This window comes from Molothrus ater, chromosome 5 (assembly GCF_012460135.2).
Source record: "Molothrus ater isolate BHLD 08-10-18 breed brown headed cowbird chromosome 5, BPBGC_Mater_1.1, whole genome shotgun sequence".
Lineage (NCBI taxonomy): Eukaryota > Metazoa > Chordata > Aves > Passeriformes > Icteridae > Molothrus > Molothrus ater.
In genome coordinates, this window is record NC_050482.2 from 70624793 (window position 1) to 70638416 (window position 13624).

General features: G+C 36.0%; 1 protein-coding gene across 16 annotated transcripts in view; it reads left to right on the forward strand.

Annotated features, from left to right (window-relative positions):
• PLEKHA5 (pleckstrin homology domain containing A5) overlaps nt 1-13624 on the forward strand; it is a 159170-nt gene that overhangs the window by 53415 nt on the left and 92131 nt on the right. Inside the window, exon 1 of one of the 16 annotated variants that reach the window (XM_036401786.2) lies at nt 7115-7177. The exons of the other annotated variants lie outside the window; for them this stretch is intronic. The gene's annotated coding sequence lies outside the window, so the exon portion shown is untranslated. Of the gene's footprint in view, nt 1-7114; nt 7178-13624 lie in introns of those variants that run through there. 16 annotated transcript variants of the gene reach the window in all.

A 13624-nucleotide genomic window follows, 5' to 3' on the forward strand; every position in this document is an offset into this window, starting at 1 on the left:
GAACAGTGGGTAAAGCTCTGGCCTGCTGGAGGGAGATGTTCTTATTTGGCAAGCTTGTGCAATCTGAAGTGAAAATCAACTCTGTGCCACAAGTGGGTGGATCATGCCCTACCTTGTTGAAAAGGCAGAGAAGTCGGGAATAGAAAAAACTGCTAGAAGTTAGTTTTAAATTTGAAAAGACAAGACCCTAGTTTCTAATAAATTGATGCAGTATTATAATTCCTACTGGGCTTCACTTCAGCTGAGAAAAGCAGCCAAATGTAGGAGAAATTACCTGAAGCAGTTGGACATGTGCTGTCTTCATGGTTTCTTGAACCTTGAATTTTCTGGGGTTTGCTGCATTTGCCAGAAACAGAGATTGCCAGAGGTGAGGATTTGTTTCAGAGGTTTTTTTGTTTCAGAGGTTTTTTATTCCTAGCCACCAGCTGTCTGTGGTTCAGTGACTTCATATCTTTGTATTTAACTGCACCTGGTGGGCTTCTGTTTTCACCCCTGACCCCACAGCTCCATGAGTTGTTTCAAGAGCTAACCAAAGCTCTGTGTTGTTTCATAGGTTTGCACAAAACTTGCTGTGACTTCTCTGACAAGACCAGTCTGTCAAACAGTATCTGTTACAATGCTAAGGTTGTGTTCCATGCTAGAAATGGTCATCTCAAAGCCCTCTGAATATTGTGGAATTGTGGAATGGTTTGGGTTGGAAGGGGCTTTAAAAATACCTTCCACGCAATGAGGTTGTTCAAAGCCCTGTCCAACCTGCCCTTGAACACTTCCAGGATGGGATGTCCAGTGCTTCTCTTGGCTAACTTATTCCAGTGTCTCACCACCCTGTAGTGAAGAATTCTTTCCAATCTCTCGTGTAACTCCACACTCTTCCAGTTGGCAGTCTTGTCCTGTCCCTGCATGCTCTTGTGTAAAATACAGAGGGCTTTTTTCATTTGTACCATGTTACACTGCCACTATTAAATGTCATTTGCTATTTTACTGCCTGCGTTCCTAATACTATGTGACTCCTTTAACTTGGCCTTTCTTCACTTTCTGTGTGCTGAGAGGTCTGTTAAAATCTCTTTCCTTTTTTTTTTTTTTTTTTTTGGTGAGTTTTGTTCACTTGTTTGGTTTATGGGTTTTTTTTTGTTGATGTTTTAGCTGATAGTTCTCTGAGCTATGCCATTCATTTTCAAAAGCTGTTGTGAGTGTTTTAATTTTTTTTTTATTTTTTTGTTTGAGATATGGGCCTGTCTCTGCCCTTTTTGGTCTCTACATATTTGCAAGTGATTCCTCACAGCCTGCAATGTATTTATTTTTTGACCTGTGAGTTTTTGTTGAACTTTTTCATACTCCATTTTCTATTTGAGCACTTTGAGAATTTTTCTTTGTTTCAGTAAACTTCTCTTCCTTTGCTACTTAGTGATGCTGATCTGTATTTTGCTTTAATTAATTTTAATTTCCCTCGCAGTACATTACTTTTTCTCAAATACAGAAGAGTTTTCCCTCCACTCTTTCACTGCAAGCATTTAATCAACTTAATTTTTGCATATTGAGAGACTTGGGAGATGAGGCAGAGATTTGTGCTGGTTCAGATTGGTTCATGGTTGTAATTCTGCTCTGGCTACACAGTCAGCAAGTTGTCAGAATAGCATGTTCTTCTAAGTAGTTAATTTTAAATTCATTCTATTTGTTTTTATAAACTGGTAACTCTACAAAAGGGTATTTTTACTACAGTTCCTGCCATTAATAGAAAGAAGCAGCTTAATGAGCACATATGTAGCTGCAATTCAGAATGAGTTTAAGGATGTTGCAAAGAGCATTGGCTGACTGGAAAGTTACTCTGAGATGAGAACTGAGATATTTTCCAGATGGGATTGCAGCAGTTTTAACTCAGAATTTATCAGTTAATAGAAGGGGTTTGTGCTTTGTGACAATTACTGAATAAGGATTTGAAAATGTGTGTAGGTCTTGCAGCACAAAAGAGCTGCTGAGCTTCAGTGTTTCTTACACAGAAACTTGTATTTGATGGGTTGAAACTTGGATTTTATCTTTTTTTTGATGAAACTTAGTTTGAAGTGTTGTTTCACTTCTGTGTTGCATCAAAAACTGGAAAATATTTTATGCTGCTTTGGTTGATGTCAGAGCAGAAGGATGTGGTCTCAGCTGACCAGCTCAATGGTGATGGTGCCCTAAAACATTTTCTTTAACTTGTACAATTCTTGCAGTAGCAACATTTGGTAGAAAAATTAATTGCATTGGGCATTAAGAAGAGGATTCAGATTGGATTCCTGAGGTCATCAGTCTTGCAGCAGAAGTAAAATCATTCCTATATGGAATCATTTACTAGATTTCTTTTAACAAAAATTCTGGGAATCAACATAAAATAAAAAGGAATGTCACTAAGAGGTTGAATTTTACAAACAGCAACAATTTTACCTTAGCAAGTGCAGTTCGTTTGTCAGGGACTGTTGTTCTCTTGCCCACATTGCATGTGTTTCTTAATCTAATGACTGTGTTTAGTCATTTTACATTATTTTTAAAAGACAAGCAAATATATTAAAAGAATGGTGGGTGAAGGGGAATTGTCTCTACTCTGAGGATAGGCAGAGGTTTGGCTGGGAAGTTGGAGCTTGTCTGGGGTAGGCACAACTGGAGCTTGGATTTATTGAAAGGTGCTCAGTTCAGACCTGGTCTTAGTCTCAGACACCCTATAATATAAATATATATATTTAAACTTGGGAACCAACACTAACAGTGTGGGCAGCAGTGGCAGTTTTATATGTTCTGGCACATTGTCTGATACAATTTTCCAGATGAATCATTGTGGTCATTTATTAAAGACCAACAGGCAGCCTGCTTTTATAAGCTGTGAACAGCAGATATAAACCTTATTTTTCCATTTTACTTCTTCAAGAGCGTGAGCACCAAGTGTTGTATCTTGAGCACAAACCTATATTTAGAAATGAAATGACAACAGAAATGGGAATGCTCAATTCAATTGACAATTCAGTCTAATTGTGGGCGTTTGAAGACTGAAGGATTGTAAAGAATCAGACTGATCAGGACATTGCAATAATTTAAGGAATAAAATCCAAGGCACTTATCAGCTGATGTACTAAATGTACATGTACTTTGTGGGTCCTTTGGTTCTGTTTCCCCCATGAGAGAGTCAATATCTATTTCATTTTTCTCAGTATTGAAGACATTAGGGCATGGGTTAACAGGGAAAATAGGAGAAAAGAAAGTTAAAGAAGGCAACAGTTACTTCGGCTGGAAAGAAATGCTGTAAACTACAACAGTGTTTTCAAGTGAGGTGCAAAAATAATTAGAAAATAACAAAAAAAAAGTGGGAATATGTTACACAACAGAAACACTGAAAGAATGTAGCACAGTCAAAACTGAATAGAAACAAGAATGTAAATTATATTATAGAAATAAGAAAGAAATACTCATCTCTTGAACTTTGCATATATAATTTTCTCTCTGTGGTTGTCTAGACACAGATATATCCTTTTTTTTCATTTTGTTTGAAAAATGTTCTTTCCACTTGAATAGGTCAGCTGATAGATAAGATATAATAACATAATGGCAAACAGATTTTAAGTTGCTACACATTTCTGCAGAATGTAGCTTTATATAGAAATGAAAGAATTCTTAACGTGTCTGTGATGTAGTGTTTGAGAGAGACATCTTGAGGTATTACTGCTAGTAACCAAATTCAGGAAAGCTGCTTGTGACATCATGCCAAGGCTGAGAGGAGAGCTGAAAGAGCTCATGTGTGTAAGAGAGATCCATTTGGAATTCTTTTTAGGATGCCAGAAAGTCTCGTGAAACTCAACTGCATATAATTTACTGAAGAATTTATCATGTTTAGTTAAAAAACGTCAATTGCAGAAGTCAAGGCTCTTAATAAAATCCACATAAAGCCCAGTTATAACCCTAAAAGTGCATCATCATATTTCATTGTGAAAGAGTGGTGAGTTTGATACTGAGACTGAAAATTAACTTAAATATGCTGTTGATCAAACATCTTATTAAAATGAGCTGCTCTGCTGTCAGAGCAGGTGATCAGAGCTGTTTGTGTGTGAACTCTTGTGAAGAAGCTGTTGGTGAGAAAGATGTTTAAAGTATTTAGCACCTGATTTCTTGTTAAATACATTAAAATACATAAATACCACCACCACTTCAGTCACTAGACATTTTCTAACTTAGCTTCGAACTGTCTGCAGAGAGTTTAATGAAATTGTGTTCCTGCAGCACTCTCTGAGGCTCACTCTCTTTATAACACAGCGGTCTGGCATGATTTTAGTGGCTTGGTTTGGATATCAGTGCAGAAACTTTAGAAAAATCTTTCAACTTCCAGGGCTGTTTGATTTCAATCCCAGCTTTGTCATGGTCAGAAGAATTATTTTCTTAGAAGTCCTGTGTACAGGCTACATTTCCCTACTTATGTATTAATTCAATTATTTTTTTTCTTTCAAGACATGTTTATTAGATGGCAAATTGGCAAATTTACTCTCACTTACTATAAAACATCCTTATCAAGATCTTGAACTCAAATTTATGTCTTTGTAAAGGAACCCTTTCAAGGTCAACACGAGAGTGCTTTGCAACTGTTCTGCATCAGTTGTGAAATCAAATTATTTTGGCTTTATGTGCTACTCATAACCCTTGCATTTCATTATTCTGGCTACAATTTGTAGGCCAAGAAACACAGATTAAAACAAGAAAACAACAGATTCATCAACAGAAAAAAAAAATTGTCCTAAAATTTCCTTATGCTTCTGTAGATTTGGGCACTTGTCCAGGAAGTGTGGAGGGTTTTAGTTTGGTTTTTTCCCCTTGAAAATTTGTCTTTTGGGGGAGAATATACCCACAGATATTTAACTTCAAAGCAGACCTTTTGAACTTGTAAACTGTTGTTTAGCTCAAAGAAAATTGTTGTAATTTGTGCTCAGCTTGATGGGATTTTGGGAAGAGAAGGGGAATGAATTTGAAACGAGAACAGTGTTTGTTTCAATTTTAATGGGTGTTACTAACAGCTTCTTTTTCCCCTTCCTTGTATTTTATGTGTAGAAACTGCAAACTAATGATTAGGTAGCTGTGGATTTGTTTAAGTAATCTTTCTTCAATAGCATTTATTTATTTATGTTGTTTTTTGAACTAAGCTAGAGCAAGCCTGGATGAAAACGTATCTTGTTCAGGAGGCAGCTCTTATGTCCATGGCACCTTGCATTTTAAAAATAAAATTTAAAAAGAAATATTTTTTTAATGAAATTTTGATATACCAGTCTGAGTTTACATGGAAGTTCAGAGAACAATAACAAAGCAAATGTTGAAAAAAAAATTAGATGACCAAAGAATAAAAGCTTAGATAAAAATGTGAAATATGATTGAGTACTTGTTTCTTTAAAGTGCCCATTAGCTGGCAAATAAATAGTGAATTCATCTGAATTTTGCAGTGTGGACATGTACTGTAGCAAGGATTCTTTCTGTGTGTTTTGGTGTAAGAAAAATAACTGCCAAGGTATTATGTGATGATACATGACTATAAATATACTACTTTTTATAGTGTCTCTGGAATATGGGCTGGGATGTTTGGGTGTGTTTATGAAATCAGGTTCAGCTGTGCAACAGCTCTGTTGTGCACCTTGACTTTTGGGTTTGTGGCTGGAAGGAATTGCTGAAGTGGAAATACTCCTCTCATTTTGTGTGAATTCAAAGGAAAGGGGCAAGGATTAATGTTCAAATAATTACCTTAGTAAAGAGTATTTTTAAAGCATTGGAGTGAATGTCTTAGACTTCAAAACTCTATGTGTGAAGTTGCAGATCCTCATAGTAGTTCTAAGCATTTTTGGATAGATAGGAAAATCCAGTTTTTAAGTTACTTCTAGACATAAGTGAAGCTTAAGAATATTGTCCTGCTTCTCTGCCAACCATTTTATCACCCAATGTCCACCATACTGGAAATGGAGGATTTGATGGTTGAATTTTTTCCAAATCTTTTTCTTATAGTCAGGTGTGGTACAGACCAGGGGGAGGGCTGTGCTGCACTTTTATACAGCATAATTTAAAATACAGCATTTATAAAACAGCCTGCCTGGCTCTCCTTTCAGCTTGAATGATAAGCAGGAAAGCATTTTACAAAACCCGAAGTGCCTGGGGCACAGCTTTTTTCTTCTCACAAGAGGAGGAAAACTTTGTGTGTTCATTTGAAAAAATGAATATACAATAAATATGGAAAGAGGACTGTGAGATAGAGGAAACCAAAACACGGAAGACTTCTGTTCCACTTGTCTGTGGGTGTATTAAAAGATGTTCATCTCCTGAGGGGAAAAGGTTTGAATATCTGCTTCACAGGATTTTTGCATGTGAATAACCTGACTTCTGATATCCAAATAAATTGTTTCATTAAGAAGCTAAGTGGTTTCTTTATGTATAAAGAGACTTTAAGTGGAGGTAAATGGCTCTGGAACAGAAATCATTTGCTAGACTGTTCTCAAGCAGTCACTTGTTAGACAATTCTCAAGCCTTTTGTCTTGCCTCCCTCACCCTAAAAAAATATTAAATTAATAAATAATTTAAAAACCTGCCCAGAAATCAGCAGGTAGGCTAATTCCTAAATCAATGTGGACACTATTCAGCAGATCTGTTGTCTTTGTCTGATTTTTCAATTGTGTGCTGAGTGTTCAAACCATATCCTATCCTGAAAAAGGTTTCCAATCTATTGCAGTGGCATCATGTAATTACAGTGAAGCACATGATGATAGTGTTTAAGCTCAGGATGCCCTTCAGGGAAGTAGTGCAAATAATTATCTGTGCATCAGCCCGGATTTATAACAAAAAAGAGAGGGGACAAAAAAAAAAATCAATGCTGCTTGGTGGCTGAGTTTTGCGTATTCCAATTAACGATTTTTAGATTTGACTTAAAGTTCTGAAATTGTTTGGAAGTAGGCCATCTCCTGCTGAGATGAAGCATCAGGCCATTTTAAATTAGGCACTGAGCATGCTCTCTCAGGTCCCCACCGTTTGAGATTTTGCAGTGTGTGTCTGGGCTGCCTGTGAGAAGAGCTGTCACTCAAGGGGGGTGGAGGAGAGCACAGCATGCCCTTTTGTCATCCTTCTATCAGTGCACATATGATTCCTCTTGGAACTGGCAAGTGGAGATGTGAGACAAGCCTTGCTGCTTTTGGTGAGTTGATATTCATCTCTTTTCCTTTCTGATGCCTTTAGATATCTCAGATAAAACTCAGCTTCACACTTGGCTCTCTGCTCTGATAATGGGATCTGTTTGAAATGGCTCTGCCGTGCTTCACTTCAGTGAAATGATATGTGTATTAATTTCTTTACTGCAGAAGAATTGCTTTTTTAACAGGAATTCTGGGCTGGGCAGAAAAATGGGCATAATTTTTTTTTCTGACTTCAGATTAGCTAACTATTCTAAATATAGCAACAGTTCTTCAACCATCACTTCTCAGTCATTTTTCATTATGTTCTTTTAAACCAATTTTGGTTTAAAACCTGGATTATTTTGTGCATCTCATATTTTAGAGGGAGCTTGAGTAGTCTTGCAAAAGAGGATTATTTAAGACAATGCTGAAAGGTATTTACAGTACTTGATTTCAAGACAAATTCAACAGGGTAAGTTAGGTGTTGTCATGTTAGTTTTGCTGCTGTGCATGTATTCCCTTCTTTAACCAACTAAGGAATAGAAAAAGATATCTCCTAGTTCTTTGTTACAGCTGAGATTTGGCACCTTGGTAAGATATAGTGGGAATTTCTGAACAAATTTATAGTCTTTGTAGTAGTTAAGGTGAATGCTTGATACGGCTTAGGATTTAATTAACTTCTAATTAACTGTGGGAAAGGCAGGATTTATGATTCAAAGTATTATCAGGGCTTACTTCTTGCACTTGATTTAAAACCTTGTTTTCCTCCAAGAACATCTGCAAATTATAACTTTTAAATTCTTTAATGCAAGGCATTTAGCCTCCAGCAAAAAAATCGGTTGGCAATATATTTTTAAAACCTCTAAACTGGGATTGTAAAAAGGAAGGAGTGAATTGATAAACTGACACCACCCACTTCCATTCCCCAAAAAAAAAAAAAAAAGTTGTTCCCTGATTTCACTTACCTGTGGGTGAATAAAGGTGATTTAATATCATGGCTGAACTTGATCTGTATTTTAAGGTTTTGGTGTGACAGAGTTCATCACTCCACATTGAGATTGGAGCTCTTAGCGCTAATGCATTCACAAATATTTTGGGGTTGGGAGGGGAACTTGTTTTTACAAGTGGATAGCCTTTATCCTGTTGTGATTGTGGATATATACTTCAGTCTTTAGGATAAAAGATTTGAATTACAATGGGAAAGCTGCTTGTCAGTGAATTTGCTGAGTCTGACAAAGAGGCTCTTGCCAAACACAACCCCTGTTATGATTTCAGCTGACCTGATTTATAGGAGCAGAATCAATAAGCCCTTAAGCTTCATCCTCACTCTGACACTCCTGGTTGGAAGAGGAAGGGGAGGCAGGGTGATCTGTGAATCTTGAGTACTTGAACATGAGTTTGCTTGACCCTCTAACGTGGGGTTTCTGGGGAAAATTATCTAAATGGGTCCAGGAGTTAAGATTTTTGTTAAAGCCTGAGGATAATGCATTTAATTGAGGCCTCATGGTGGCAAAGGGCTGTCATAACCCATCAGCAAAGCTGTGCTTGGATTGCTGCTCTGACAAATGATGAGAGGAAGGCAGCCAGGGGGAACTGCAGACCTGTGCTGAGCAAAATCCATCACTCTGCTGCTGCCGGAGCCCTGGGTGCTGAGAATTTTAGTCTTTCAGTGCTGACAGACTCTGACCCCTAAGAGAGCACTGCATTTGACCTGAGGCCATGGAGAAACCTTCCAAAATTAATTGATAACACTAAAATTACAAGTATACACTTTGATTAGAAGTGTGTAATATCACAAAGTAAAAATCTAAGAGTTTGGAGTTTTTAAATATAGTAATATATAAAAAACAAGATAAAGTTTTAAAGCAGAAACTAGTCCTTGTTCTTCAACTTATTCTTCATAAGTTTAAATAGTATTTTATAATTAAACAAAAAAGTCCACATTGCTGACTTCAAGATATTAGTTACTAAATTAAAAACAAAAATAATTTGTGTCATTTCTTAGTTAGATAGTTTAGCCTTAAAAGACCTTATAAAAAATAGTTAACCATTTTGTAACTTGTTAGTAAGATACTACAAAACTTGCTGCTTGTGAGACTATAACACAGATGAGAAAAATAAACATTCAAGTCTAAACACAAAATATCATCTCAAAAACTTTCAATCCCAACCTCAACAAAAAAAACCAAAACAAGAACCAAAAACCATTTACTTGTTACACTAACTCATTTCCTTCAAAGCATCATTAGTTATTTCTAATATTAGTTATTATTTCTAATTAATAGTTATTTCTAATATTAGTTATTATTTATAATTATTAGTTATTTCTAATATTGGTTATTATTTCTAATATGAGTTTTCACTCATAGCTGGAACATGTGTGATAGTGGTGGTGCCTTCAGGTGCCCTGAGCTGTGTCTCGCAGAGATCTGCAGGATGATATGAAGCTACACAGATTTACCATAGGGCAATTTCTGGACAAACAGCAATCCTAGAGAACTCCAAAACTCTAAGGAAGTTGAGTTTCACAGGTCTTGTAAAAGAACAGTTGTTAGTCTAAGGAAAGCAGAAATTTGCAAGTGTTAAATATGACAAGCTATTTTTATATCCTTGATCATGTCTATTTTACTCTTCATGATAATATTTAGTCTTTCCTTTGAAGTAAGTCCTGACTCTGGTTAGTTTTCCAAAAAGCTAAATTCTTACATTATTGTTACAACAGTTAGCTGAATTTTGTAGCTAAGATACTGTCTCCTCTGCATAGCTTCTCTTGTCTATAACCATTTTATTGAACATTCAGGTCCACTTTAGGTCATGGACAGCTTGTGGAAAATCTGCCTTGTTTATGTCTTAATGGTGGTTGTGCATAAAGAGGTTATTTTGAGAACTCAGACAACTTGACAATAATATATTGCCTTTTATTTTGCTGCAGTTTTACTCTGTGCTATTTTGTTGGTTTCTTTGTATTTCTAGATGTGTGTGTGCATAAATAAATACATATATATATTAAAAATACAAATATAGATATGCACAGAGAACATGCAGAGAGGGAGATGAATGTGTGTAAGGGCTGCTGGCTGAACAAGATTATTCAAAATGCATTTAAATTGCACAGAATTGAGGACTGAAATTGAATAAAATGATGCTTTTCTGTGCTAAGGAATGTTATTTTTCAGTCATTTTAGACATGTCAGCCATCATTAGGATTTTCTTGTGTTTTATTGTGGATCAATATATTGTATTTGGTGATAAAATAGCAGGGTGAAAGGTTTAAGTTCCTGGGATTGTGCCATGTAGGTGTTCTGATTTTTAGAAACTGGTGGTCTCTGGAAGGAACTTGAGAAGGAATTCCCTCATGTGACTGAAAATGTAAGGCATGTAATTCAATCTGTTGAGTTAGGATGAAAAAATCTTTTTTTTAAAATACATGAATAAAAAGTCACTGACTTCTGTGGCACTTTTTCACTAGGACAGCAGTGACAATATGGTGGTGGCTTTAGTACTTTTGAGAGAGCACCACTGCTGAAATAATGTTTAAATAAACTTTTTGCTTGAATTTTCATAAATATAATTGTTTGTACAGGGGGAAAAAATCAGTTAAGGATGTGGTGTGAAGGGGAACCTTTGTGTATGTGTCACTTCAGCTGCCTGCCAACTGTGTTTTGAATTATTAAAATCTTTTGGACAGTGAAGGCTCAGCCTTTTTCCATTCACACTGTGCTCTAAATAAGAGATTTTACTACTGCTGACAATTGAACATACTCATTTGGTGTGCCAGATGGAGAGGATGGAGAGCCTGTGACAATTTTAGGCTGAAGGTTGTGTCTAAAAACCTTGTCAGCATTCTGCTTCGGATCTTGACCTATTTTAGACAGTTTGCTACAATCTGATACTGCCATTTATTAGTTTTTCTAGGGTTTTTTTCATGAAGTGGAGGAAGGAGTGGAGCTGTTTCACAAGCATGAACTAAATTTACTTTTCCAAGTGAAAAAGAAAATGTACACCAGTTCTCATTTAAAATAATTGGCTCTAATGTCAGCCATGTATAATTGAGTCTGAGATTTTATGGGAAAGTAAGGAAGGCATGATTAGTTCTTTCTATATGGTCTGTCTGGTATAAATTGAGAAATGGGTCTATTAAAATGAAAAATGAAAATATTTGGGATTGTGTTATTTTAAAAAATTTTGGCTTTTTTTGTACCTAGAGAGTGGAAATAATGAGCTGGCTAAGTCCTTGCTGAAGGAGCTAAAAATTGTCTACTTTCTCAGTACACTGAGGTTTAAAATGGGTATTAAATACCATCCTGTGAATTTTGGCAGATTTTTACCACGAATACACTAGATCATTGTAATTCAATAGTGAATAGGTATTTATTGGGAATATCTGTCAATGAAAATTTAGCAAATGATTTTGTATAGAGGAGTTGTTTAGAAGTTTAAATTTCCTAAAAGATGACCAAGAGTAAGTAAAATAATTTCTTTTTGTAGATCTGAATTTCCATCCCAACCTCCCCAAGAACATAGGGAAAAGGGGAAAAGCAAAAAGAAAAAAAAAAAAAAAACAAACCAGAAATGTTTCTCAAACTCATACATAAGCTTGAATTTTTCCAGTGTGTTTTGAGTACAACATCACTTTCCTTATGTTTATGCATGTTTTGATGTTTTACAATGTTTCCAGGATATTCAGTCTTATGCACATTTCAGTGCTGTGGTGAGGAGACAACAGTTGAGTATTTAAACATGTCAGTGGCTGTAAGAAAACTGGAATTGCTTTGTGCTTTCCTTAAACTAATCTGAATTTAATGGAGGCATGTACTATACAATGACTTCATTTTTTCCAAGCCAATCAAAACTTGTTGCTCTTTCAAAGTATGACCATTGAGGAAAAAAGAAAAGAAATGTTAATTATTATGTACTTCAGGCCACTTGAAGGGACTTTTGTGCAACTCATATCTTGCCCAAAAAAATCAATTCATATCTTGCCTTAAATATCAGAAGGTTACCATGTTTTATACTTCCCTGTTTATATAGAAATTATTAACTTAATCAGAATTTCAGTATTTTCAATCTTTACAGTTTATTCCCAAATTTGGCTGTCATTATATTTCAGATGGTTCCTTTGCCTCTCTTACCATAATATATATAAAATAATGTGTACAGGGATTTTTTCCAGGCAATTACATCGGTATCATAACACAACGATATTGGTGGAAAATCTGTCATTTACATGAACATTATCATATGAGCAACTGAATTAAAAAAACCTTGAATCATTGAAAATGTTGTGTTTGGTGACAGCACTGAGTAACATCTTCAGTGGAAGGACCTGGAATGTTTTCATGGAACAGGATTTGTTACGTGGAGTCTTGAGGTCCCTTTAAGTGTGATCCATGATTAAGATAAAAACAAAACCAGCAAAATAGATTTATTGCATTATTTTAAATGGACAGTTCTTTTTGACAAGATGGATTCAGCATATGATGGGGGGTTTGGAGGGGAAAAAATGCACTGAGAAACAAGAAATACAAAAAGGTTTTCAGAGTTGTCATTAAAACATAGGATATCAATACAAGTCTTAACAATATTCAGTAGAAATTTGTCTGATATGAGACATTGTATCTTGCCAGGGAAATCTGTGTTAGAATTTTTATTTCTTTTTTTTTTTTTTACTGTTCTGAGAAGTAGGGTGATTTTTAATTTTTTTTTTCTCCTGGAGAAAATAGCCCGAGCCATCAAGGTTGTCATAGCAGAGAACGAAAGGCATGACTTAAACAACACCACTTTTGGTAATACCATCTGCTTCAGCCCACTCTGCCCAGTGCATTTGTTCTCCCTATGAGCAAAGACAAGACAGATATCCTTAGTAGCCCTCAAACTGAGGCTGTCAAAATAAGTTCTTTAATGCTGCCTCTGAAAGTGTCTCCAAGCACAGTGTGGTTCTGGCTGGGATGTGCTTCCTGCAGGAGCAGCTGAATTCAATTTCCAGCTGCCCGAATGATCAGAAATAGGTTGGGAATGTTCCCCACAGCCTTCCAGTGCAGCATTAGTACCTCACTGTTGCATTTAGCTGTTGCATTGGTGGGGAGTATTTTATATCATGATAGTGCAAATTTGGAATGGAAACAGAGGTTTACTTAGCATTAAGCTGTCGTATTTAGCTGTTGTTTTAGTTGTATTTATCTGTTTTAATGGTGGGGAGTATTTTATATAATGATAGTACAAATTGGGAGTGGAAACTTGAGGTTTACTTAACCAGGATCACAGAGGAAGCCTGGTGAAGCCAAAGGGCACATCCCTGGTGCAATTAGCTTGATGATGACTGTCAGTCAAATACCTCAAATGCATGTCAGTGCAAAGCTGCACCTGGCCCCATAGGGAGAAAAGCCAAATAGCCCCAGAGAAACTTCTTATTCATGGAGCTGGATTAGTTTCACTATCTTAGCTACCAGATTTGCATTATTCCATTTAGA